Source organism: Artibeus jamaicensis, unplaced genomic scaffold (genome assembly GCF_021234435.1).
Source record: "Artibeus jamaicensis isolate MK-2021 breed Jamaican fruit bat unplaced genomic scaffold, CSHL_Jam_final contig_391, whole genome shotgun sequence".
NCBI classification, from domain to species: Eukaryota; Metazoa; Chordata; class Mammalia; order Chiroptera; family Phyllostomidae; genus Artibeus; species Artibeus jamaicensis.
In genome coordinates, this window is record NW_026521814.1 from 2,573,989 (window position 1) to 2,598,714 (window position 24,726).

Sequence of the window (24,726 nt, forward strand, 5' to 3'; positions counted from 1 at the left end):
GGCCCATCTTCTTTAAAATCATTTTTAAAATATTATCTTATATTGGAAACCTTCTATAATAATAAAAATAACTGGCATTTATTGAACAGTTGACCTATGCTCCTATGTGATGACCAGAGATTGAGAGTCACCTGTCACTTTCACAGCACTCTTCCCTCACAAGGCCACACATTCACTGTGACTACAGTCCTTTTGCAGCACTTACTGTTCTAAGGAGTATGAAGTTTGAGGTCAGACAGTCTGAGTTCAAATCCTAATTCCACGTCTTAACAGCCATGACTCACTGGGCTACTCACTCTTTGCTTTAATTTCCTCATTTATGAAATGTGGCTAGTAATACTATCTCATTGATTAAAGGAAGAAATTCTTATAAAAACCTTTAAAACTCTGCCTTGAACATTTTAAGCCCTCGGTAAGTTTCATTATTATTATCCATTCACCTCTAGTTATTTAACTAAATTCCACTACAGACAGAAATCCTATTGAATGCAGGAAATATGTTTCACTTACCTTTGTGTGTTTAGCCTCTCCCATAGTGCTTTACTCAAAAGAACTTTCAATTTGCAGTGCAGTCCCTGTGGCAGAGATCTTCACCACTTTCCTTGCTCTCCCTGGGCACACAGCTAAGTTACTTTTCCAACTCTTTGCATCAGGCTAAAGCCTTGTGACTAGGTCTCACCGATAACATGTGAGCTGTAGTGACTTGCTAGCTCTGGGCTGAAGCAGTTAAGAGGAGATGTGCCTTCTCCATGTTTTCCATCTTCCTGATTTGCTGGTTGGATGCTGCATTCCATGCATTGAAGACGGTGGAAAATCTATCAGCCAGGCACTCTAAATAACTGGGGAGCAGAGGCCTCTCCATCTTGCATTGAACTACAAGATGAGAAAGGGGTAAAAAACCTTTGACATGTTAAGCCATTAAAATTTTGCAGTTGTTTGTTACAGCAATTAGCCTGTCCTAGTTAGTAAAGTCCCTGTCAGCTAGATGTGACATGTAGAAGGAAACAAGAAATAGTCCCTGAGAGAGGGGTTTGTTATTTTCAGTTTTCCTAGCAGCATTTTTCTCACACTTTTTCCTCTCACAATCACAGGAATAACATATTTTAAACCCTTAATATACTTTTATATTAAATGTCCACAGAAAATATGGTTTGGGGCAAGATTTTTTTAATACCTTAAAAAACCACTGGATTATAGAATAAATTCTGTTTATTTCCTTTATTATCATAGTTTTTATTATTTTAGACACTGGGTAAAAGTTAAGTAAAGCATGCCAGAACTAAAAATTTAAGCCTTAGTAGAACTGTCTGCCTTAATTGAAACTTTTTTAAAGCGTATTTGTCTTGGTGAAAGATAAATTATTTTATGATACTTCCTAATGCAAAAATGACACGAGTTCTCAGTTGACAACCTGCTGTCTTAGTCTTCGGTGTGTTTCGGCCCCGCCCTATCTCAACCTTTAAGATCGTATGGCACTCTGGTTAAAGACTCAAAGTGTGGAGTCCAATTTCTCAGGTTGGACTCCTGGCTCTGCCACTAACTGGATGATCTCGAGCAAGATTATAGCTTCTCAAGCCTCAGTTTCCTCATCTGCAAAGATCAAAATGTTTCATCAAGTTTTAAAAGATTTAAATGGAGTAGTCTCATGTTCTTATAACAGCATCTGACACAGTAATGTCAATTATTGTTGTGATTACACGACATGGTCTACTCAACTTTGTACTGTGATTTATGCTTAAGGGACTATGGGTGGGGGCGGGTGTAGGAAAAACAAAATGTTAGATACAGTTTTCATCCATGAGAATTCATCAGGTCAGGTATAAAATCTTAAATTGAAAGAGTGTTAGTTTTGTAGGTGCATGATATATGCTTAATTTATTTGAAACTTTAAAAGGCTCATGCTATGTTTTAATTATGTTCCTTGAAAGCAAGGAGCATACAAAACCTCTCTTCATGAAGTTCAATTGATTTTTTGAACTACATATTCAGCATTTTACCAGAAGGGAGGAAAATAAATTTTACATTGAGATATTTTTAAATGTTTAGTATCAGAAGTTATATTTCAGACAATAAAAGTAAATGCTAGTTAGCCATTTCCTAAATGCGAGGCTTGCTAAAGCTTGTTAATGATGCTAAGTGTATTTGTTAGATATGCAAACAGAAAATAAACTGTGTAGCTTTTTTCCACAAAGATTATCTTCAATGGCGTGTCTTTAAAGCTGTGTTCACTCTGGGATTACATATGCAAAAGAAGAGCTTTCCTATATGTTATTCCCCTGGAGTATTTTAATTAAAGCTTAACTTCTGCATTGAACACATTTAGGGTTTTTAACTTACAATATCTTTCTCCTGATTTCCCGTTACTGTTTCTGGTTCTATCACCTTGAATCAGAGCCTTCTCTTGCTGTTTTTTTTCAGCCTTTCAAACGCTTGTAGACAATGATGAAGGTAGGGAGAATGCCAGCAAACACAGTTCCAAGACCTCTTTGCCCCACCAGCATGCAACTCATTTAACAGTATACAAATGATTTAACAGTAATACCAGCCGAGTTCCCACAGGAAATCATTTCTATTCCCACCACTGCTTGCAGATGGAGGTCATGTTTCCCTCTCTCCTTAGTCACTGCTCAGCCAAACTCTTCTTATTTACATAATTTTCCCAGTAGTGTGAGGTAAACTTTTTGAAATCAGAGCAGTTTGTAGATCAGTTTGTAGAGCTGCACATCCAAAAAAAGACTGGGGAAGGGGTGAGCTGAACAGATCCCGCGCCAGAGCATGAGTGAGTTTGTATTTGCTCCATCCTGTAATATTCTCCATTTGCCCCTCTGGATCCACTCTCCGCCTTTTTCCATTCTGCTCTGTGCCCTTGGAGGCTGACTTCCTGGCCTTATGCTCTGACTTCCTGATGTGTTCGATCAAATGGAGGCACTGAGGGGATCAGAGGGCAAGAAGAAATTGGACTTGGAGTTTTTATAATTACTGGCTCCCTCCATGCTGTGCCTCAGATTGGCAATGCCTATATACCTATATTTAAAACCACGATTTATTTCCTTTTCTTCTGAAAGTTTATTTTTGCCATTACCATTTAGACCCCTTATACCACCCACCCCCACAATACTATTGCAATTTATTTCTGAATTTTTAAAAATATCTTATTTATTTATTTTTAGAGAGAGGGGAAGGGAAAGAAAATGAGAGGGAGAGAAACATCAGTATGTGGTTGACTCTCTCATGCTCTAGCTGGGGACCTGGCTAGCCACCCAGGCATGTGCTCCGACTGGGAATCGAACTGGTGACTCTTTGGGTTGCAGACCAGCACTCAATCCACTGAGCCACACCAGCCAGGGCCGAAGGCCATCTCTTATATCTATCTACAGATATTCCCTCCATATTTTAACAGTGTTTTCCCCTTTTAGATCTTAGGTTGTTGTATCTCTACTATCACTACTGGTTCCAGGATGATTTACCATTTCTTATTAGAATCTCTTATTCCTACTTACTTCTTTCTAAATAGTCCCTTTACTGAAATCTCTTCAATGGCCCCTTTTTAATGTGTTCTTTTCTTGCTGGGATGCTGGCTGATACTGTCCTACACCTGGATCACACAGACAATATCAGATAGTCTCAACCAGGTCAAAACTAATGTACATTGTAGATTGTATCTAAATAACCAACAATGAATGGGGTTTTTTCTTTTTGAAAGCTCAGAGAAGTTTTTATTGTTGGGAATCCAGAAATAAGTACAAATTTAAGATGAGATTTCTCAGAAATAAGTGATTAAAAGTCTATTACTGTCAAAGCTTCTCAGAAGACTTGTCATTTCTTTCATGTTTTAAACTTCTTAGACATTCCTCCCAAATGACAACTCCTCCATTTGACAGGACCGCCACCTGGCACCATGGAAATGATAAGTCTGAAAGCCAGAAACCTTTGCTCTATCACAAGCTCTTTCACTGATACACTGAATGACTTTGAGTTAGTCAGTTACTTGCCATAACTTCAGCTTTTCCTCATTCTTCCACAGGGCAGATCTGTAATCCATGGCCATCTGGTCCCTGCTCCATCTTCGATGTAGGCGCACCCTTGTTGGTGGGAAAATCCACTAAGTACCTGCCTGATCCTGTGTACCAAATTCTGAAGCTTGTATTTCCATGTAATCCATCAACCATTCTACGTTGTCCTGAGTCACAGTCGATGTGGAAGGACAGTGCTTGTCCTGCACAATGTGCATTATTGTCTCCTCAGCTTACAGAGGCAGAGACTGTGTTTTACCCCTGACCTCTCAAAACTCCATGGCTAATGGGGTGCTGTTTGTGACTGAGATTAACGTGTGAACCAGGATTCTTTCTGGCCTGTGAAAAGTGGACCAATGAAGGAACATCTGATGCCTATTCCCTGAATGAACATTTGTTCTGATCTAACAACACTTAATTCCTTTTCTGATAAGCTAAGTCTTTTCACAACTCTGTGATTTTGAATATACTATTCCTACTGCCCAAAATGCTTATAGTCAAGTTTACAAACTTCTCCTATCCCTTCAAAACCCCACCCAAATATTAATTTTTTGTGTGAAACATTTCCGGTGCCAGTTTCTTCTCTGCTCCTCTCACCTTTACCATCATCTTACCATATTGTATTGTGCTTATCCATTTACCTATAGCTCACCTCCCACCAGCCATATGGGCCATGGGCCTTCTGCCATACCTTTAGTCCACAACAGAGGGCCTAATCCAAAAATTTGAACTATGAATGATAAAAATATTAATGAATACATGTTAATCAAATGCAGTGCTTTATTAATGATACAACTGCAAGATGTACTTGCATTGGCTTTTTCTTTTTAAAGCCAGTGACTCTTCCTTGGCATGGATCCACCCTAAAAGCAAACATACCGCTAGCCTGGCCAGGAACAACAACAGCAAAATAAGAAATTACAAATGGTTAAGTAAGATGATCTAAAATGCTTAGTGGCAGAAGACAGCTGTAATAGCTTTGAAAGAAAATTGTTCTGTAAGTAGACAGAGCTAGGAATAAGAGAATAAGGGGAAGTGGAGGAAATGCGTTAAGAAAAACCCAATTTAATTGTGGTAGATGTGGTAGTGGTTGTGGTGGTTGCTGTTGCTACTATTGTTTTCCCAAAACGCCTTGCAAGTTGAACTGAGTGGACTGAACTGCAGTGAAAAATATGTCTGCAAACAGCTGTCATGACCTCTGCAAATTTTTTACTAGGGTATGTTATTGCAACTGTCTGGTGACAGATACCCATGAAGTCAATAAATTTTTATTATAGAATATATGTTCTTAGCACTAGGGATAAAAATATTATATTGGCGCAAAGACAGTCACTGTACTTGTCTTTGAGAACTGTATAGCCTAAGCTGGGGAAAATAGCCATAAACAACCTACTTATACCCATAAACAAATGCAAATACATGTGCAGCAAGATAAGGGAAGCAGAGCAAGATCTTTCAGGGAGAGAACAAAGCCCATACAAGGAGATGCAAAAATGCACATCAAAAAGTGTAGGAAGAGATATGGCCAGAGATGAGGTTTAGAAAAGGGAGGTTTGAGTGGTGCTGGTAAGGTCCTTGACACATCCAGGAATGACTGACAAAAGTTTTCTCTGTACCAGGTATTCGTGATTCAAATATAAAAACATTCTTCCCTGCCTTACAAAAGGACACAGAGAGAATGATTTTGTTATTTTTCTTTTTTCTGGGTTTTCTGGGGGCTCCTCTGTCCAAATTTTATTCCTTCAACTAGTCACTAACTCTTTAGTCTCAATTTCTATCCTTTTCCTTTTCAATGAGTTATCCTAACATAATTAAATTTATCAACTTAATTCTTTACCTGTTGACTATACTTAAATGCAAGATTATATATATAAACCATATATTTATATAGATTATATAAAAATCATACATGAATATGTGTATTTATGTAAATGTGTATATACAAGTATATACATGCACATATATCTATATAAATGCACGTGCATGTATACACGTGTATATGCTTATATATACAGTGTGTGCATGATATATAGTTTATATTTAATCTTTGTATATATACATGTATAATCCTTTATAATTGTATACAAATTATATATACACTTATTTATATATTATATTATATATAATCTTTGTATGTATGTGTACATATATGTACATATGTAATTTATATATATAAAATCTTTTACTCCCCTGGGGACACCACTTTATATTTTTGGGAGATCAATGCAAACTATTTAGTTGCACACTTACTGATTAGCTTGCGAACTCATCAAGGGTAAAGAATTGAGTCTAGTTTAATAATGTACCACCTAGGAAGATTAGAAAGCCTAAGCTTAGAATTTTCATGTGGCTGGATAGTCTTTGCTAGGGTCAAAAAGGATTTCACAGTAAGATTGTTTAAATATTAAATATTTTTAATAAAAGTATGCTGTTTATTAAGAATTTCAAAATAAATTTGTAATTGTTATATTTTAAAGTTTCTCCATGTTTATCCACTCTGTTAACTTTTTTCACTTTTTATATTTTATTATTACTGTCACTATGCATTTGTAAGAGTCCTCCATACCATTTCATCTTTACTAGTGGCACTCTTCTTACTGTACACAGTAACCAGATGACATACAGTAACCAGATGACATAACAGTTACAACTTAATAGCCTCTTTTCATTTTCTTTATTTTCAGAAATATTTTAAGATCATCAGAATAAACCAAGCTTCTACTTTGCTCAAATCTTTGGTTTATATTTTAGTTTTCTCTAGCACCGCCTGACTTAAAATTGTCACAATATTGTCAGGGGCAATGCATGCAAAATCCAATCTAGTTTCACCACCCTTATTACCTTTTCCACTTTGAATGCAAAAATTATTTCTGTCAATATTTTAATTTCAACTAGATGGGGTGGAAGGAATGAGTGACATCTAAGCAGATGGTTGTCAGAAAACTGATGACTGCATAGAGTGTTGTGATTAAGAATTGGGAAAAAATGCATGCAGCTCGTTGTGAATTCCTGGCATCTACATAAACCCCCCCAAAGAACTCAATCTTACAGATTATATTTGATTAAATAAATAAAAGATATAATTTGAAAATATATTTTAATAAATAATTGAAATATTACATAAGTATTGGCTATGCCTTACGAGTTAATAAAAATAAGCTTAGGTGAATATAAATGTGACCTTAAAAATCATTATCAGCTTCCTTGTTAACTTTCTAAACACCTTGAAACTTGTGTGTTGGTCTCTTAAATTAAAAAAAAAAAGCTATAATTAGAACTGTACAAATTATTTACCCGTGGTTACTAGGGTCAGACAGGACCACCCCAAATCAGTACATTTATATCATATTACATCTTCAAATTAATAAAAAATTTTGCTTTTTCTGAAGAGCTTTGTTTTAGAGGTTTAAAACTAATATGGACAAGGAATACCTACACAGAAGCTTTCAAACATTTTTTGATTTCTTATTTTAGGGGTTGATTTGGGTGCCCACTAAAGATGTTGAAGTCCTAATTCCCAGTGTCCATGAATGTGTGGCCTTGTTTGGAAATAGGGTTTTTTCAGATGAGTTAAGATGAAGTCATGGTCGGGGAGGGGAGGCTGAAACCAATATGACTATGTCCTTATGAACAGGAGAAAGTTGGACACATGGAAAGACATGCATGCCCTGGCTGGTGTAGCTGAGTGGATTGAGCACAGGCCTACAAACCAAAGGATCGAGGTTCGATTCCCAGTCAGGGCACATGCCTGGGTTGTGGGCCAGGTCCCAGTAGGGAATGCACAAAGACAACCATACATTGATGTTTCTCTCTCTCTCTCCTTTCCTTCCCTTCCCCCTCTAAAGATGAATAAATAAAATCTTAAAAAAAAAAAGGAAAGACATGCACATAGAGAGCATGCCATATGCATATGAAGTCAGAGATTGGGCTGATGCATCTACAAAACGGGGAATTCCAGAGATTGCTAGCAAATGCCAGGAGGTAGGAGAGAGGGATGGAATAGGTTCTACCATGCAAAACTCAGAAGAAAGAAATTCTGACAACAACAATCTTAGACTTTTAGCCTCCAAAACTGTGAGTAAATATATTTCTCCTGTGTAAGCCACCCAATTTGTGGTACTTTTTGTTATAGCAGCACCAGCAAACTAATATAATCCACAGTCCAAACATGCATTAAAATTCATAATAGCCACACACGTATATAAAGTAGTTTTCACAAAACTACGATAAACTACTTTAAAGTATTTAAATATTATAAACTACTTTATAGTATTTATTTGCATGCCACTGAGATTCTGTTTTTTTTCTTGTTGTTTAAATGATCATTCATCTATATCTCACTTACTCTAAAGGTACTAATTTATATTAGATGCTAAAAAGTCAAAAATACATATTTTATTTTTAAGTAATTACTCAGATATAAGTATATATAACTGATGAGTTAATGGGTTGGACATTGAATGATAATATATGATAAATCAAAAAAATAGAGAGAAAATATTATAACTATAAGCTCAAATATTATTGTAAACAAATAAATATTCCAATTAAAAGACTAAAATTGTCTGGATGAAAATTGAAACTCAAACTTTGACTGGTTACTAAAAACTCAACTTCAGTAGGAACAAAGAAAGAAGACTCAATTTTAATAAGGACATAAAATAGTTAAATGTAAAAGGATGAAAAAACTTTATTATGCTTATACCGACAGTAAGCTAGTGACCATAAACCAATATCATATAGAAAAGGTTTAATAAAAGAAGCATTATTGGGAATAAAGAGAAATAATTAATAAAGGTAAAAAGAGTCAACCTACAAATAAGATAAAACTATTCTAAATTTGTATGCATTCAGTAACATCCCTTTACAATTTATAAAGCAAAAATTGGCAGAACTAAAAGAAAAAACCATACTCATAGTGAACGATGAGTATACTTGCATCTATAAAATAAGCACCAAAAAAATTCAGTTAGATTATAGAAGATCTGAAAAACATGATTCACAACTTTAACCTTTGGAGTATGTATCTTTTCAAGTGAACACTTAAACACAATTCAGGCTGCGCTAGGCTATTAGGGCTCAACAAATGTTAAAAAAAACTTAATCACTAGCATGTATTCTCTGACCATAGCAATTTTAAGCAAGAAATATTAGTAAAAAAAGATACATAGAAAGTCTTCAAGTACCTGAAAACTAAACAAAATGCCTCGAACTCATTTGTATGCCAAAAAAAGAAACAAAATTGAAATTTTAAATATTTTGACATAAAACAATAAAACATGTTACAACAACCATGTGATCTATAGCTAAAGCTTACCTTATAAGGAAATGTATAGACTGGAATATATGTGTATAACGAATGAAGAAAGGCCAGAAAATGATGATTTAAGTGTGAATCTTAAAAAGTTGAAAAAAGCAGACCAAATAAGGTAGAAAAAATTAATGAATTAATAATATTACTAAAGTAGAAAATACATGTAATAGCCAAAATTAATACAGACAAAAGTTGATTCTCCTATATATATATATATATATATAATTAGTAAAATCCTAGCAGGACTGGTTATGAAAAAAGAGAGAAGTCACACAATACTAATGCCAGGAATAAAAAATGAAAGATCATTGGAGATCCTACATATCTCAAAGTAAAAAGATGTTATAAACAACTCTATGCCAAACATTTTTAAAGTTGATAAAATAACAAACTCCTTGAAAACTACAATTCACCAAAATTGATGCAATAAAAAAAAAGAAAAACTGAATTGTTCTCTGTATTTTCTAAACACACTTCCAGAAAGTAGAAAAGCAATAATATTTCCAAGTCATGATAACATAATGGAGTACACAGAAAAATAACCTCCTAAAGATGCCCAAGCCCTAATCCTTGGAACCTGTGAATACAGTGCCCTATGTGTCAAAAGAATTTTGCAAATGTGATTAAGGTTAAGAACTTTGAGATAAGAAGATATCCTGCATTATCTGGGCAGGCACAATCACATGGGTTTTAAAGGCAGAAGAGGAAGACAGAAGAGTAATCAGAGATGACACATGTCAAGGACTTGACCAGCCATTACTGTTTCAAAGAAGAAGGAAGGGAGCCATGGTCCAAGGAACATGGTGGCCTCTGGCAGCAGGGATCAACCTTCACATGACAACTGGCAAGAAAATGGGGGTCCTCAGTCCTACAACTGCGAGGGGCTGAATTCTGCTAATGAGTTAAATGAGTAGAAAGCAGTTTCTCCATTGAAGCTTTCAGGAAATAGCATAGACTGCCAATATCTGGATTTGAGTTAGGTGGGACTATGAGGAACTTCTGGCCTACAGAACTGTAAGAATAAAGTTTGTATGGATTTAAACCCCTGCATTGTTTTAAATGTGTCCCAAAAGCAGTAGAAAATGAAATATATGATAAAAGGTAAAAATTAGAGGCCAACTTATTTATAGCACACATGCAAAAATTCTAAAGAATATATTAGCCAATCAAATTCAGTGATATAAGACAAAAATGCTTGTAATTACTCTTTCTAGCCAATATTGTATTATAGTTTCTAGCATATAAAATTATATAAAATAAATAAATCAAGAAATGCATAAAAAAGAAAGAAAGAAATGATAGGATGATTGCAACAGAATGAGTAAAACCATTATTTTTAGTTGTCACTGTGTATGCAGATAATTCAAAGAATCTAAAAGTGCAGTATTGGCATTATAAGTAAATTTTATTCTCTCACTGGACACAAATTCAATACAAAAATCAACCATATTTATATACCAAAATTATAAAATAGAATTTTGAAAAACACATGTATTACAGGAATTAAGCACATGAAATATATAGGAATTTCAACAAAAAAATAAGCAAGGTTTCTATTTTGAGCACTCTAAAACTTTGCAGAGTGAAGTTAAAGGATCCTCAAATTACATAAAAAGCTATAATATGCTGATGAATGGAAGGCAGTTATGCCTCATATTCCTTTATTTTATGTGATTTCAATCAAAACCTTAACACATTTATTTTGTGGGAAATGATAGGCTGATTCTGAAATATTTTATGAAACACAAAGACTCAGTAATAGTCAAGGCAATCTTGAAGAAAGGTTGGAAATCCACACTTGCAGCTACCAAGATTAAGTTTTTAAATGATATTTTATTGATTATACTATTACAGTTGTCTCCGTTTTTCTCTTTGTCCCCTCCACCCAGCAGCCCCCACCCTCAGGCAGTCTCCACACATCTGTTCATGTTCATGGGTCATGCATATAAGTTCTTTAGCTATTCCATTTACTATACTGTACTATACTATACTTTAAACCCATGACTATTATGTAACTACTTATTTTTGCTTCTTAATTCCTTCACCTTTTTTCCTCTTTCCCCAATCCCTCCCCCATCTGGCTGCAATCAAACCATTCTCTACGATTCTGTTTCTATTCCACTTGTTTGCTTTAGTTTATTTTTTTTAGTTTCAGTTATTGATAGATATGTGTTTGTTGCCATTTTACTGTTCATAGTTTTGACCTTCATCTTTGTCTTAAATAAATGCCTGTAACATTTCATAAATAATGGTTTGGTGATGATGAACTCCTTTAGCTTCTTGTCTGGGAAGCAGTTTGTCTGCCTTTGATTCTAAATGATAGCTTTACTGGATAGAGAAATCCAGGACGTAGGCCCTTGCTTTTCATCACTTTTAGTATTCCCTGCAAATCCCTTCTAACCTGCAAAGTTTCTTTTGAGAAATCAGCTGACAGTCTTCTGGGAATGCTCTCATACATAACCACCTGCTTTTCTTTTGCTGCTTTTAAGATTCTCTCTTTATCTTTAATCTTCGGCATTTTAATTACCATGTGTCTTGGAGTGGGCCTCCTTGCATCCATCTTTTTTGGGACTCTCTGTGCTTCCTGAAGTTACATGTCTATTTTCTTCACCATTAATTTTAAAGTACAAAATTAACACGTTAAGACACTATATAAAGACATGCTACATTATGTGAAGAATAAAGAAAGAAAGAAATGGATTAGAATAGAGTTCAGAAATAGCTAAAGCTTGATTTGTGACAAATACGACAGAGCAGTGTAGTGAGGAAAGGGTGTCATTTTAATAAAAGATCCTGGGTCAACTGTATATCCATAGGAAAAAAGAAATTTTGACCTCTATCATATCCAAAAATGATTTCTAATATATTGCAGACATAAAAGTAAAAAAAAATACAGAAACGTATCAAAAACACCTAAATAACTTATAAAATTCAATAAGAAAAATAATAACCTTATAGAAATATGGGCAAAAAATTCAACAAGCATTTTCTAAAATAAAAAATCCAATGAAACACAACAAAAATTCACTTTTTTATAGGAATGACCTGAGGTACCACTACACACCAAACAGAAGGATTAGCATTGAAAGTTAGAAACATGAAAATAATAGTAAATGTTTGCAATATGTGGAACCACTGTGACCCCCATATTCTGCCAGTGGGAGTATAAATTTTAGAAGACTGTTTAGTAGCATCTACTTATGATGAGCATATATAAATTAAAACACAGCAATTCCACTCCTGGATTCCAAGGGGTGGAATCTAAGAGAAAAGCCAATCTTTGAGCACCAAAAGACACACACAAGATTGTTCACAATAGCTTTATTTGTAACTCCAAAATAACAACAATCTAAAGGTCCATCACCTTTCGGATGGATAAATAATTTGTGATATTCTCATGTGATGAGAATGAACATATGCTGATATAGTTAGCAATATGAAGCAATAATATAAACACAAGCCAGACACAAATTCCATTCATAGAAATTCTATGCCTAGAACATTTCAAAAGAGGCAAACTAATCAATGATTATTAGGAGAGTAGTGCCTGAGAAAACAGGAGGGAACCCACTTATGTCTCATTTCTTGATTTAAATGATGATTACAAAGACATATCTATTTCATGAAAATTTGAATGTAGCACACATAACTCATTTTTGCATATATTTTATAATTCAATAAAATGCTTCTTTACCATCCTATACATTATTGATTTTTGAGAAGCGCTAAACTATATACCAAGAAAACACCTGTCTTCACTTCCACCTACACACATTTGTGTAGTAAGTCTAATAACAGCGTTTAATATTTGTTGAAGGTTACTATGTGTTGGATAAGTGCATTCATGAATTAGCACCTTACATTTCTGAAATTATGCTATGAATAAATATTTTATTGACCAATTTTACAGATGGTCACCCTGAGGTTTTAAGCAACTACATAATTTGTTCAAGTTTACAAAGCTAACGGTTTGTTAACACAGTTCTACAGTCTTTGTTTAATTCTTAATCTCATGATCCTCGTAGACTTGTTCACAATGAGAGCATTGTTCTGGGGTAAATAGGAAAGTGAAACATTGTGAAAGATTAAAGATTCCCTGGTCCTATAAAGAGATGTAGAGAAGAGGGGTAAATTTTGCTTTTGCTCAGATCACATCTTGAGTCCAGGTATAAAAATGACCGTGTTTGGTGTCTCAAATGTGTTACCAGAAAAATGGACAAGAGACAAAATTTGGTTTCCATGATTTATTTGCCTCTTGGGTTTTCATGTGGATGAACAGTTGAGGTAATATTTACTCCCTTTGAATAACTAAGTCATATCTAATATTTACTTCAATTTTAGCGGTGTATGGCTCTTTAATTCTCAGAAATGTCATGAGTGTGAGAGTTGCTATAACATTTTTCCTAAGCAAGAGAACAAACAAGTACCGTTATGAGAATGTTAGGTTCAGTATTTTCTGAAGTTTCTTCCTGTGGTGAAAAATAATGTGTTTTGAATGGCAAAATAGTTTTTGGGCTGTATATCTTAAGCTGTGTCAGCCTCAAGATTCAAGAGTTGGCACATACTGATTTATAGAGGTGTTTTGTGGGCATTTTGCAAAAAAGCATAGAATTATTTTTTCTATTTAATTTATTTTATTTACTCTTTATTGTACTTTTCCATTACCATTTAGAACCCTTATACCTCCCTCCTTCCAGCGATCACCACACTGTTTTCCATGTCCATTAGTTCTTTTTTCTTTTTGCTCAATCCCTCCAAGCCTCAACTCCCTGCCCACTAGTTGTCATCTACTCCTCCATCCATGAGTATGTCCCCATTTTCCTTGTCAGTTTATTCATTAGATTCCACACGTGAGTGAAATCATATGGTATTTGTCTTTCTCTGACTGGCTTATTTCACTTAGCATAATGTTCTCCAGGTCCATCCATGCTGTTGCAAAGAATAAAATTTTCTTTATTACTACCAAGTAGAACACTATTGTGTAAATGTTCCATAGTTGTTTTATCCACTCATCTACTGATGGACATGTGGACTCCTTCTATATCTTCGTGATTATAAACAATGCTGCAATGAACATAGTGGTGCTTATATTCACTCAAATTAGTATTTTAGGTTCCTTTGGACATATTCCCAGAAGTGGGATCACTGGGTCAAAAGGTAGATCCATTTTTAATTTTTTGATGTAACTCCATATTGCTTTCCACAGTGGCTGCACCAGTCTGTATTCCCACCAACAGTGGAAAAGAGTTACCCTTTCTCCACATCCTCACCAGCACTTGTTGTTTATTGATTTATTGACAGTAGTCATTCTGACAGGTGTGAGATGATATCTTCTTGTGGTTTCAATTTGAATTTCTATAATGATTAGTGATGTTGAGCATCTGTTCATATGTCTATTGGGTATCTCTATGTCCACTTTGGAGAGGTGTCTATTCAAGTCCTTGACCATTTTTCAATTAGTTTGTTTGATTTTTTGGTGTTGAGTTTTGTAAGTTCTTAATAAATTTTGGACATCAACCCCTTATCAGATGTATTGGCAAATATGTGCTACCCTTCTGTGAATTGTCTTTTTATTTAGTTGATGATTTCCTTTTCTGTACAAAAACATTTGTTTGCTGTAGTCCCATGTATTTATTTTTCCTTTTGCTTCCCTTGCCTGGGAAAATATATCCTATAAAATATTGCTACGAACAACATTTGCTACCTATGTTTTCTTCTATACTTTTATGGTTTGGGGTCTAACATTTAAGTCTTTGATCCACTTAGAATTTATTACTGTGTGTGGTATAAGAGGTGGTCTAATTTCATTTTTCTACATGTGTCTGTCCAATTTTCCCAGCACTGTTTATAGAATAAACTATCTTTAGCCCATTGTATGTGTTTTCTTCCTCTGTCAAATATTGACTATAAGGGTGTGGGTTTATTTCTGGGCTCTCAGTTCTGTTCCATTGATCTATTTGTCTGTTTTTATGCCAGTATCATGCTGTTCTGATTAATATGGTGTTACAGTACAGTTTCATGTTAGGTAGTGTGATTCTTCCAACTTTGTTCTTCTTTCTCAGGATCACTGTGTTGCTATGCAGGGCCATTTGTGGTTCCATATAAATTTTTGAAATATTTGTTTTAGTTCTGTGAAATACATTATTAGAATCTTGACAGGAACTACATTGATTCTATAGATTGCTTTGGGTAGTATAGACATTTTAATGATGTTAATTCTTCCTGTCCATGAACATGGTTTATACTTCTACATCCTTCTATCTTCTTCAGTTTCTTCCTTTAGGGTCTTATAATTTCCCAAGTACAGGTCTTTTACATCCTTGGTTAGGTTTATTCCTAGGTATTTGATTCTTTCTGAAACAATTGTGAATGGGATTGTTTTATTAATGCTCCTTTATGTTCACTTTTGAGATATAAAACTGCAACTGATTTCTGGATATTAATTTTGTATCCTGCTAATTTGCTGAATTCATTTACCAGTTCTTGTACTTTCTTGGTGGAATCTTTGTGGTTCTCTCTGTTCAGTATCATGCCATCTTCAAATAAAGTTTTACTTCTTCCTTTCCAATTTGATGCCTTTTATTTCTTTTTCTTGTTTGACTGCTAGGGCTAGGACTTCCAGTATTATGTTGGATAAGAGAAGTAAAAGCAGACATTCTTATCTTGGTCCCAATATTAAGGGGAAACACTTGTAGTTTTTGCCCATTATATTGCTGTAAGTGGGATTGTCATACATGGCCTTTTTATATTTAGGTATGTTCCCTCTAATCTCATCTGCTGCGAATTTTTACTATAAAGGAGTGCTAACTATCATCAAATACTTTTTCAGCATCTATTGATATTTATCATGTGGCTTATTTTATTTATGTGATTAATCATATTTATTGATTTTTAATGTTGTACCAACCTTGGCTTCCCAAAATAAATCCCACTTGATCATGGTGTATAATCTTTTTGATTATATTATTTGGTTATTTGGTTTGCCAATATTTTGTTGTGGATTTTAGCATCTATGTTCATCAAGAATAGTGGTCTATAATTATCTTTTTTATACTGTCATGATCTGGTCTTGAAGTTAAGATAATGTTGGCCTCAAAAACTAAGTGTGGGGGCCTTCCCTTCTCTCAAATTTTATGAAATAGTTTGAGAAAGAGAGGTTCTAGTTCTCAGAATGTTTGGTAAAATTCACCTGGAAAAACATGCAGTCCAGGGCTTTTTTTTCTTGGGAGGTTTTTGATTACTACTTGAGATTCACTCAGTGTAATCTGCCTATTCAAATTCTCTCATTCTTACTGATATAGTTTTCGAAGACTGTACGTTTCTAGAAGTTTCTGCATTTCTTCCAGGTTGTCCAGTTTATTGGCATGTATAGTTGGTCATAATATTTCATTACCACCTTTATTATCCTTACTATGTATTTCTCTGGTCTCAATTGTTATTTTTCCTCTCATCTCTGATCTTACTTACTTGGGTCCATTCTCTTTTCATCTTGATGAGTTTGGTTAAAGGTTTTTCAGCCTTGTTTATCTTTTCAAAGACATAGCTCTTGGACTCATTGAACTTTTGTATAACTTAGACTCTATTTCATTTATTTCTGTTCTGATCTTTATTATTTTCTTCCTCTACTCATGTTGGAATTTGTTTGTTGTTCTTTTTCAAGTTCCTTTAAGTGTAAACTTTCACCATTTATTTGAACCTTTTCTTATTTTCTGAGATAGGCTAATTTTTGAGAAATGTAATGCTGTACATTTCTCTCTTAGGACTGCTTTCCCAGTGTCCTGTAAAAAAGTGCTCTGCCTGAGAAAGATGGAGAAGGACTCAGCACAAAGATCTGAGTGGCTGTTTCTTCTGTTCTCTCCTCAGAGCTACCAATTCTAGACTTTTCTCAAATGTCTCTATCCTCCCTCTATTAGAACCAAAGGTAAGTGGCTGCAAAGAGAATTTTGTGCATTGGACCTTTAAGTGCTTCTCGTCCTCTCTAACCATCTTGCTCTGGCCTGCAGAAACCCTGCTGCTTTTCATATCTGGATGTTGTCTGGGTTCGTTTCTGGTTCTGTTGCTGTAGGCTGGGTTTGACCCCACACTTCTCAGGGGGAAGCCCCTGGTCTCTGAAATTTCCCTCTGAATCTTCAGCTGCCATCTGTGGGAACCCAGCCAGCCTTTCTGCACCTCCTCTGCACTCCCTACCAGTCTTGTAGTGGTGAATGTGTTTCTTCTGTCTGTCCTTGGTTATAAGGGTCTCTCCAGCTAGAGTCAGTTGATTATTCCAGATGATTTTTCTGTAATTTAGTTGTAATTCCAAACTGGTCCCAGGAGAAGGTTGGTGTAGCTTTCACTTACTCTTCTGCCTCTTGAATCCGCAAAATAGCATAGATTTAGAACACATATAAAAAGCAATATTATAAAATAAGACTGATAAAAATGGGTTGCCATATCTTTTTCAATAGAATAAGACTTGACTATCACAAGGGATACTCTAATTCCCAAAATACTGTTGTATTGCAAGCCAATATTAAATTTGCTTCCTGTTTTCAAATTACAGACACTGATAAAATAAAATGAACAATGCAGTACAGAGAATTTAATTTACTTAGAATAAAAGAGAATTAAAATAATTTCCACAATTTTAGTCTATAAAAGTTATCTAACAGTCTGGAAGTATTTTGCCGAGAAAGAGAATGTCATTTAGAACACATTCATGTTTTACACCATTCTGGGAATGGTTGCAAAGAAATTAATTTCTTTGGGGCAAAAAGGTTGGATTAAGAAGAATACAGACTGAAATGATTAGGAGTTAGCACAATTGTTTTGAAGACAGAAAATAGAGTGAAAATATAAGGCCAAGTTTTGGCAAAATATATGAAGTCTAGGATGATTCTTTGGCTTTTTAAATTTCTTATTATGATAGTAATTATGGGAGTTGATATTTAAAATGATGAATAATTTTAAGTTTTTAAAAAGTAGATAATGCTAACACTGTTGCTATTTATTTCACAGAACTGAAAAACCAAATTAAAACAGGTGTGGAATTCACCTTGTTAAAACTAAAGCTGAATTTTTAATATTAAAAGAGGTTGCTTAGTTTTATTAGAAAAAAGCTTCAGATGCTGAAACATGTTTCAATGAGTATAAATAAGGCCCACATTCAAACGTGTTATTAAAAAAAGGAGTTCTGTGAAGACATTGAATGCTTCATATATAATATTCTACGGCTATAGTATTATAACTAGTAGCAAATTTTAGTTAAATGGAAAAATTAATTTTAAGGAATAAAATAGATTCTCAGATTCTTCATAAACAATACCTTTCTCATTAGACAGATGAAAATTAAATAAAATAATCCATGTAAAGTGACTAAGCACCAAGTGTGGCTAAGCACCTTGCAAGCCACATAGTAAGCAGTAAATTACCTTTAGTTCATTATTAAGGTCTTTTTTTCTCAAAGCAAATGTTTTAGAGCCAACAAGCAAAACATGTATAAGAAGTAGCCCTGCTCCCAAAATGGAATCATCTTCTGGGGGCAGGTCCCTTGTAGTACAGGCTTCCTTCACTAGGTGAGTGTTCTAGGAATGCATCTGTTTCAGTGTACCAGCTGGCATTGTTGTGAGAGGCTGTGTTTGGTTTCAGTGAATTTTTTAAAAGACTCTCTCAAGGTGTTTGCCCATTTCAGGATGGGTGACTTTTAAGAATACCTGCCTGCACTGTACCGAATGTTCAGCAGTTTTTGATCAAAAATGGCATGACCCCACCCTTCCTATTCACCCAGTCTTGCCCTGAGTGACATTCTTTTTGTTTCCCCAATGAAAAAAGTCCTCAAAGGGAAACATTTTGCTGATGAGGAAGACGTGAAAAAAAATGGCAGAAGCACTAAAAGGCAACAAAATCAACTAGTTCAAAAACGGTTTTGAACAGTGCAAAAACCACCTCGATTGGTGTATTGCATTAAATGGACAGTGTTTTGAAGGTGACTGAAGTTCAAACATCTAAGAATAAATACACAATTTTTATAAACAAATTCTGTTTTTTTGTGTCCCCTCTCATATAGCAGAGTATATTTAGTTTCTTCTAGAATTTTGCAGTTTCATTATAGAAATAATTCATGTTTGTATTTGATAAAAATTAAATATACTAGAACAAAATTCAGACTCCACGAAGCTACATTTTTAGAGAACAGGTGGTGTAATTATGAAGGAACACATTTATTGAGATTCTACTAGGTGAGACAATTTTATTCAGGTGCTACTTTAACAACCAAAATCTCAGAATATGAAAGTCACTGCTATTTAGAATGTTACTTAACAGTGAGAATTTTATTGAGGACCTCCAAGAAAACATGTTTTTTCAATATTTTTCTAACCACCACCACCATCACTTTTTATGATGGCTGAATTTAAGAAGGAAATTCTCATTTTAAACAGTGTATTTTTACAGCAACTTATCAAACAGTGGCCTTTAGCTACTGTTCTGTGACAGCCACTGTATTAAAATACTGATGTAAACAAGTGGAGAAGGTGAACTAGAAGAGCAGATATTTGCACGGCGTTACTGTCAGGTAAAATTTTAAAGATGGGTTTATGAACCCATTATTTGCAGTCAAGGCTTTTCACTATAGCATCAGAAATCATTTATGGAGACAAAGTGTTTTGTCAAAACATACTGCTGGGAATCAGTGTGTAGCTTCTTTTTATGTAATTCAATTTAGTCATGTTGTTTCAATGAGAGAGATATTCTAGCTGGGCAGCCATAGTGAGCCAATAAAAGTGACAATATGGTGAGCATCAGAGGCAATTAAAATTAAATACTTTTTGTCTTCATTTTATTTCTTAATAAATGGGTAATTGCATTGTGGTGTACCTGGGGACAGCCTGAATTAAGAAGATATTGGGCATTTTTGCTAACTTTTTTTTCTATCAAATTTAAATTTATTTTTGAATCTTACATTGGTGAAGAGAAATCCAAGGCAAAATTTTTTTCCCCAAAATATGTATTTGAAAAATCGGGTCACCATGCTATCTGCTGGAGCTATTTTGACATTGAAGGGGTCCTAGTTTAGAAACAATAAATGATGAGTAGAGATAAATGAAGATATACACAGAGCTGGGACTTTAAGTGCTGGTACCAATAGTAGTGTTAAACACCACAGGTATAATAATCTGGTAAATAAGCAATCCAGAATCCTCTGAGTTTACCATTGTTCATTCTAGTAGGGGCAGTTTGACAAGGGTAACTTTGCAGTGGAGAAACCCAAAACACTACCTCAGCCAGGTGGCCAAAGTGAACATCACCACTAGAAAGTCATATGTAACCTTAACATGATGTGATGAGAATAGCATTTTTCTCTGTGGTCTTCTTCCCCCAAACTCAAAGATCCTGTGTAACCATGATGAAAACATAAGAAAAATCCCAGTTGAGAGACATCCTACAAAATACCTGACCAATAATCCTCAAAATTTCTGGGGTCATGAAAAACAAGGAATGTCTGAGAAACTGTCACAGTCAAGTGTAGTTAAAAAGACATGACGATTAAATATAATGTGGTAACTTGGATGAAATCTTAAAGCAGAAAAAAGGAAATGAAAACATTGAGCAAATTTGAATAATATGTAAACTTATAAAATAATATTGAATCAATATTAGTTCATTATTTGGGATAAATACCTCACACTAATGTAAGATGTCAGTAATAGGGAACATTTAGTATGCAATATGAGAACTCTATATATTTCATAAAATTCTGTCTAAACTCTTCTAAAAAAGATTTATTTAAAAAACTAAGGACTTTATAAAGTATGGACTTCAGTTAATAATAATGTACCAATACTGGTAAATTAATTATAACAAATATATCATACTAACATGTTAATAATATGAAAAGCTAGGCATAAGAACTAGGGAACTTCCCATTCTAACTTTGTAATTTTTCTGTAAATCTAAAATTGATATAAAATAAAAGTTTATTTTAAAAAATACAAATGTTCACTGGCTGGTGTGGCTTAGTTGGTTGGAGTGTCATCCCATAAACCGAAAGGTCATGGGTTCATTCCAGTCAGGGCACAGACCCAGGTTGTGGGTTCAATTCCTGGTCAGGTCATGTATGTACAAGAAGGTAAGTAATCAAAGTTTCTCTGTCTTCCTCTCTCTCTGAAAGCAAGGAAAAGAATGTCCTTGGGTGAGGATAATTTTTTTCTAATTGAAATAAATGTGAATATGTTCTGGCCAGGTAGCTCCATTGGTTAGAGCATCATCCCAATTATGGGTTGATTCCTAGTCAAGGCACATACAAGAATCAACCAATGAAGGCATAAATAAATGGAACAATAAATCAGTCTCTCTCTCTCTCTAAAATAAAAGAAAGAATGTGAGCAAAGTATTTTACTTAAAGTATTTATTTTTAATTTTTCTAAATGTTTATTTCAAAATATATATTTTACCTGGAGATTTCAATTATGGTTTTATTATATCTCTACTTTTTTACACCAATGAAGAAAATCTCAAAAAATCAATGATTCACATGCATATTCACTAGAGTAATTTTATTTCTGTATGTGTACACACACACACATACACACATATAAAACCCACTATAGTTAATCACATATAGATCACCACAAGTGATTGGAAATAGAAACATCAGACATAAAGGATATAGTCTTCCTACATAATTATAGAAGGTAATTTTTCCTTTCATAACTTATAGGTTCAACAAGGCTATCTATACCATATATTGCAACATTTAGTTTAAGGTTTCATGAACTGTAGTAATACTTAAAGAAGCCATATCTATCCAGGCTGGTAGTGAGGGCAGAGACACAGAACAATCTGGTCCCACATCCATGTGTGTTGGATAAAAATTTGGGGGGATATTTCCAGAGCAAAAAGTCCCAGACCCAAACCAAGCCCCCAAGCCCAGGGTTCCAGTGTCAGGAAGCTAAGTCCCCATAACTTCAATCTGAAAAAAAACAGCAGGGATTGAGTCAGTGGATGAAATTTCTAGACTCCGAAGTAGTTCCACTTAAGAAACCCACACATGGACTTGCTCAGACTCACTCCCTCTGAGTTCCATCACTTGGGTAGCAGCATGAAAACCACCAGTGGCATTTAAGGACTAACTGAAGTGTCTGGTATCAGGGCAGGAGTGAGCTGGGGGGGCAGTTTTCTCCCTAACAGAAAGGCAGGAAGGGGCCATTGTCCCTTTTCTCAGACATCCCACCACAGAGTCAAGAGCTGGCAGGTGGATCTAAGACTCCATCAACCTGGCTAACACTATTTGCCCCATCCTGGAGATGCCCTGAGACTCCTTCCCACCCAACTTATGGGCCCACCCAACTGTTAACCATGACTTTTCCATAAAAATGACTAGTCTTGGCTCATGCTTCACAACTTCCTAAATTTTATAAAAAGAGCAACATCTGGCCTCTGTAAGCTCCCAGCCCCCATGCCTCTTATTGAGTGGCCTCAGGCCTAGCACTAGCAGCAGCCAGTCTAGATTCCCAGATTGCTTTTGTCTGGGAATCTCACACCCAGCACAAATAGCAGCCATATCAGATTGCTTTACAGCCCATGCAGGATGGCCCTGGGCAGAACACAGGAGGGGGCTGACCTTGGCTTGCACCATCTGGGTTACCCCAGAGCCTACACACACAGTGGACATCTACAGACCATGTTGGACTACCACCACCCTGCCCCTGTTCAGCTGGCCCTCCATGGAGGGTAAAGATTGGTGGTCAGTGATCACAGCCAATCCTTGTAACTGATTGTCCTGGGAAAATTCCCCCCACTGACCTACCAACAGCAATCAAGGCTCAACTACAAGAGAAGGATGTACTCAGCCCACACAAAAGGCTCACCTTGAGTACGCAGTTTGGGTGATAAGGGAAGCCATACCACTAGACCCTACAGGACACCTACTATATTAGGTCACACTACCAAGACAAGGAACATAGCAGCTCTACCTAATACATGGGAACAAACACAGGGAGGCTGCCAAAAGGAGGACACAAAGGAGCATGGCCCAAACAAAAGGAAAGAGGAAAACTCCAGAAAACCTTAACAAAATGGAGATAAGCAAAGTATCAGGTGCAGAGTTCAAAACACTGGCTATAAAAATGCTCAAAGAACTTAGTGAGAACCTCAACAACATTAAAAAAGATCCAGTCAGAAGTGAAGGATACACTGATTAAAATAAAGAACAATTTACCTGGTTGGTGTAGTTCAATGGATTGAGCACGGGCTGCAAACCAAAGGGCTGTCAGTTCGATTCCCAGTCAGGGCACATGCCTGGGTTGCAGGCCAGGTCACCAAAGGGGGTGCATTAGAGGCAATCACACATTGAAAAAAAAGAACAATTTACAGAAAAACAACAATAGAGTGAATGAAGCCAAGAATCAAATCAATGATTTGGAACATAAAGAGGCAAAAAAACAACCAATCAGAACAAAAAGAAAAAATGAAGATAGTATAAGCAGACTATGGCAAAACTTCAAAATGTCCAACATTTGCATAATAGGGGTGCCAGAAAGAGAAGAGAAAGAACAAGAAATTGTAAATCTATTTGAAAAAATAATGAAAGAAAACTTTCCTAATTTGGTGAAGTAAATAGACATACAAGACCAAGAAGCACAGGGAGTCCCAAACAAGATGCATGCAAAGAGGTCCATATCAAGACACATTATAATTAAAATACCAAAGGTTAAAGATAAAGAGAGAATCTTACAAACAGCAAGAGAAAAGCAGTTACTTACATACAGGAAACTTCCCATAAGACTGTCAGCTGATTTCTCAAAAGAAACATTACATGCTAGAAGGGACTGGCAATGAATATCAAAGTCATGAAAAGCAAGGACTTACAGCAAGATTGCTTTACCCAGCAAAGGTATAATTTAGAACTGAAGGGCAGATAAAGAGCTCCCCAGACAAGAAAAAAATAAAGTAAGTCATCATCACCAAACCATTATTATATGAAATGTTAATGGGGCTTATTTAAGAAAAATAAGAATATCAAAACTATGAAAAATAAAATGGCAAAAAATATATAACCATCAACAGATGAATCTAAAAACCCAACTAAGCAAACAAGAAAAACACAGACAGTATAGGAAAAGGAGTAGCCAAAGAATTATACTCATGAAACATGAACATGAACAATGGTGTGGGAATTTTTGAGGAAGTGGGTGGTGCAGGGTAGAGGGTGGCAAAAAGGGAAGAATCCTGACAACTGTAATATCATAATCAATAAACTTTTTAATTAAAAATTAATTAAAAAGAAGGACCTGGGAGTTTGTTTCCCTTCTGTTTGTACATTGGCTGCCTTGACCTGTGTCCTCCATTTGAGAATAAGCATCCTCCTACTCTCAGAGAGGTTTCGTTTCCTGTCACTTGTAGATACATGAAATCCCCTCA